This window comes from Eulemur rufifrons, chromosome 21 (genome assembly GCF_041146395.1).
Source record: "Eulemur rufifrons isolate Redbay chromosome 21, OSU_ERuf_1, whole genome shotgun sequence".
Taxonomy (NCBI): Eukaryota; Metazoa; Chordata; class Mammalia; order Primates; family Lemuridae; genus Eulemur; species Eulemur rufifrons.
Window position 1 is genome coordinate 27,438,341 of NC_091003.1, and position 5,310 is coordinate 27,443,650.

Here is a 5,310-nt window from a genome sequence, read left to right on the forward strand (position 1 = left end):
AGTTTTGGGTGAGGTGTAGAGTTTATGCTTAGGGCACGGGCCTTGTCTGCATTAGGCGGGGGGGGGTTAGGGGGCTGGGATTGTCACCAGGAACCCACTCTATCGTACTCTGGCCATGGGCCCTAGCGGTTCATTCAGGACACAGTGGAAGAGCCTCCTTTCACGCATGGAATGGGAGGATTGTAGGCTTTCTAAACTCTAAGAAAGCAAGAAGACTGAGAATTAGATTTAGGGTTAGGGTTAGGGTTCGGGTTAAGGATCAAGGTTAGTGTTAGGGTGAAGGCTTAGAGTTAGGGGTTATGGGTAGCGTTACAGGTTACTCTTAGTTTTAACCGTTACAGTTAGGTTCAGGGTTAAGTTTTATGGTTAGGTTTAAGGTTAGGGTTTAGGGTTTGGTACAGGATTAGGGTTAAATATTAGGTTTAGGGTTAAAGATTACGATTAAGGTTAGGTTTAAAGGTTAGTGTGAGGGTTAACAGTCAGGGTTAAAGTTAAGAGTTAGGGTTAGGGTTAGTGTTAGGATTAAGGGTTCATGTTAGGTTTAGGGTTAGAGTTAAGTGCTATGGTTAGCGCTCGAGGTTAGGGTTAGGTTTAGGGTTCACAGTTAGGGTTACGTTTAGAGGTTAGCATTAGGGTTAGGGATTAGCTTTAGGGTAAGAGTTTAGAGTTAGTGTTGGGCTTTAGGCTCAGGGGTTAGGTTTAGGGTCAGAGGTTAGGGTTGATGTTAGGGCTTAGATTTAGTGGTTAGTTTAAGGGCACAGGACCTGTTTATTCTACAGTGAGAGGGGTTAGGGTTAGGGTTAGGGTTGTCGTAGGGGTTAAGGTTAGATTTAACCTTGGGGTTAGTGTTAGGGTTAGGATTAGGGGGTTAGTGTTAGGGTTAGGGGTTAAAAACACCTACAGCCAGCCCTAACCCGATTTCTGACACTTCTTCCATTCTCAGAGTTAACCAAGCCTACAATACGGCCATGTCATGCGTGAGAAGAGGCTCCACCTGAGTCCTGTATGTAGGTCTTGGCCCAAGGCCCAGCGTACGGTGGTGTTGTGTTGCAGCGACCCTGTGCACCACTCTCACCATAGATTAAACAGGTCCTGTGCCCTTAAACTAACCGCTAAATCTCAGCCCGAACACTAATCCTAACCCCTAACCCTAAAAGTTATCCTTAACCCTAACTGTTAACACTCAAACTAACCCTTAACTCTAACCCTTGTCATGATCTTTAACCCTAACCCTAACACTTAACCCTAACCCTGTACCAAACCATAACCCCTAAGCTTAACCCTAACCCTAAACCTAAACCCTAAGTCTAACTGTAACTGTTAAACCTAACAGTAACTTTTAACCCTAAAACTAACTGTATCCCCTTACCTGAAGCCCTCAACCTAAGATTAAACTTCATCCCTAACCATAACGATAATCCTAACCTTAAATCTAATTCTCAGACTTCTTACTTTCTTAGAGATTTGAAAGCTTACAATCCTCCTTTACCATGCGTGAAATCAGGCTCTGCCAGAGTGTCCTACAAGAAACCCATGGGCCCATACCCTGCATACGATAGAGTGGGTTTCTGGTGACAATCGCATCCCCCTCAGTCCCACTCCTAGGGAAGACAGAGCCCATACCCTAAGCAAAACCCTACCCCTCACTCATAATTCTAACCCTGATCCTATTGCTCACCTTAACACATAAACCTCACCGTAAACCTAACTTTAACCACTTATCCTAACATTAATGCATAACACTTATGCTAAGAACAACCCCTATCACTTAATTCTAACCCTAACTCCTAGCCATAACAGTAACCCCTAATCCCTAACCCTAATTCTAACCACTAAACATTACCTTAACCCTACAAACAACCCTAATACTAACCCTAACCTTAAACGCTAACCCTAACCTTATCCCTAAACATAACCTTAAAAGTTTACCCTAAACCCTAACCCTATCCCCTAACCCTAAGCCTAACCCTTAATTCTGATCCTAATCCTAACAATTAAACCTAACCCTAACCCTTAACCCTAACACTAACACTTACCTTAATGCCGAGACCTAATCTTAGCAGTAAAGCTACCTCTAACCCTAACCCTGGACCTTAAACCTAACACTATCCCTAACTTATAACCCTAACCCTAACTGTTAACCCTCACCCTAACCCTTAACTCGGACCATAACCCTAACCCTTAACCCTAACCCTATCCCTTAATGCTAACCCTAAGCCTTAACCCTTAACCCTAATCCTATCCCTTAACCCTAAACCCTAACCCCTAACCCTAACCCTAACCCCAACGCTAAATCTATCCCTAGTCCCTAACCCAACCCTAACCGTTAACCCCTAATGCTAACATTAACCCTAACCCCTAATCCCTAACACCTAACCCTCACGCGAACACTAACCCCTAACCCCAAACACCTAACCCTAATCATAACCATAATTCTCACACTTCCTCCATTCTCAGAGTTAGCCAAGCCTACAATAAAACCATGCCATGCGTGAGAAGAGGCTCTACCTGAGACCTGCATGTAGGTCTGGGCCCAAGGCCTCGGGTACGATGGTGTGGTGTGGCGATGACCCATTCTGCACACTTCTCACCATAGATTACACAGGTCCTGTGCCCTTAAAATAACCTCTAAATCTAAGCCCTAACGCTAACTCTAACACTAACCCTTAACCCTAAACTTAAGCCCTGACCCTAACGCCCAACACTAACATTAAACCCATACCCTAATCCTTACCCATAACCCTAATGCCTAAACGTAACCCTAACGATGAACCCTAAACCTAACCCTAACCCCAAACCCTAACCATAACACTTAACTCTAACCCTAAACCTAACACGAACACTTAAACCTAAACTTAACCACTAACCCTAACACTTAACCTTAACCCTAACCGTTAACTCTCACACTAACCCTTAAACCTAACCCTAATCGTAATCTTTAACCCTAAACCTAACAGTTAACCCTTACCCTGTACCAAAACCTAACCCCTAACCTTAACCTTAACCCTAACACTTGACCCTAAAGCTAACTGTAACCATTAAACCTAACACTAACCTTTAACCCTGACCGTAACTCTAACCCCTAACCCTAAGCCCTCACCCTAATGCTAAACTTTATCCTTAACACTAACCATAATCCTATCCCTAAATCTAATTCTCAGACTTCTTGCTTTCTCAGAGTTTAGAAAGCCTACAATCCTCCCATGCCATGCGTGAAAAGAGGCTCTGCCACTGTGTCCTGCATGAAACCCAGGGACCCATACCCAGTGTACGATAGAGAAAGTTCTCGGCCACAATCCTAGACCCCTAATCCTCCCGCCTAGTGCAGACAGGGCCGTGCCCTAAGCATAAAAAGTACGCCTAACATATAACCCTAACCTTGAACGTAACACCTAACCCTGATCCTACTGCTCACCTTATCATGTAGACCACACTGTAACCCTAACTTTAACCGCATCTCCTAAAGTTAATGCATAACACTTACACTGAGAACAACGCCTATCCCATAATTCTAACCCTAAATCTTAGCCATAACCATACAACCTAATCCCTAACCCTAATTCTAAACTGCTAACCCTAACCTTAACACTACCAACAACCCTAACACTAACCCTAACCCTAACCCTCACCCCTAATCCTACCCTATGCATAAAAGTAACCCTAACTCCTAACACTTATCCCTAACCAAAAGCCCTGTCCCTAACCATAAGACTTAAGTCTCACCCTTATACCCTAACCCTAATATGAATCCTTAAGCCTAACCCCCAATCCTAACAATTAACCTTAACCCTAACTGTTAACGCTCACCCTAACCCTTAAATCAGACCAAAACCCTAACACTTAACCCTAACCCTAATCCCTAATGCTAACCCTAAGCCTTAACCCTTTACCCTAATCCTATCCCTTAAGCCTAACCCTAACCCTAATTCCTAACCCTAACCATAATCCCTAACCCTAACCCTAACACTAACCTAACTCTGAATCTAACCCTAGCCCCTAAACCAACACTAACCCCTAACCCCTAACCCTAACACTAACACTAACTCCTAATTTCTAACCCCTGAACCACACTCGAACCCTAACCCCTAACCCCAAACAGTTAACCATAACCATAACCCTAATTCTCACATTTCCTCCATTTTCAGAGTTCACCAAGCCTACAATAGAGCCATGCCATGAGTGAGAAGAGGCTCCGCCTGAGTCCTGCATGTAGGTCTGGGCCCAAGGCCCAGGTACGATGGTGTGGTGTCAAGGGGACCAATTCTGCACCCTTCTCACCATAGATTAAACAGATCCTGTGCCCTTAAACTAACCGCTAAATCTAAGCCCTAACACTAAACCTAAACGCTAACCCTAAACCTAAGCCCTTATCCTAATGCCCAACACTAACACCAAACACTCACCCTAAACCTAACCCGTAACCCTAACCCCTAAACGTAACCCTAACCATGCACCCTATATCTAACCCTAACCCCTAACCCTAACCATAACACTTAACTCTAACCCTAAACTAACATAAACCCTTAACACTAAACCTAATCCCTAACCCTCATGCTTAACCCTAACCGTTAATCCTCACACTTACCTTTAAACCTAACCCTAATTGTAATCTTTAACTCTAAACTTAACACTTAAACCTTAACCTGTACCAAAACCTATCCCCTAAACTGAACCCTAACACTAAACCTTAACGCTAAACCTAACTGTAACTGTTAAACCTAACACTAACCTTTAACTCTGACCCTAAACCTAACCCCTAACCCTAAGGCATCACCTTAACACTAAACTTCATCCCTAATTCTAACCATAATCCTAACCCTAAATCTAATTCTCAGACTTTTTCTTTCTCAGAGTTTAGAAAGCCTATAATCCTCCCATGCCATGTGTGAAAGGAGGCCCTGCCACTGTGTCCAGCATGAAACCCAGGGGCCAATACCCAGCATACGATAGAGTGATTTCCCGGCGAATATGCTAGCCCCCTAACCTCTCCGCCTAGTGCAGACAAGGCACGTGCCCTAAGCATAAACACAACCCCTAACCAATAACCCTAACCATAACTGTTAACTCTCACCCTAACATTTAACCCTGACACTAACCCTAACCTGTAAACCTATCCCTAAACCTTTACCCAAAGCCTAAGCCTTAACTCTAACACTATCATTTAACCCTAGCCCTAACCCCTAAATGTTACACTAACCATGAACCCTAAGCCTAACCGTAACCCCTAACACTAACCATAACACTTAACTGTAACCCTAAACCTAACAAGACCCCTTAACCCTAACACTAACCCCTAACCCTAGCCCTTAA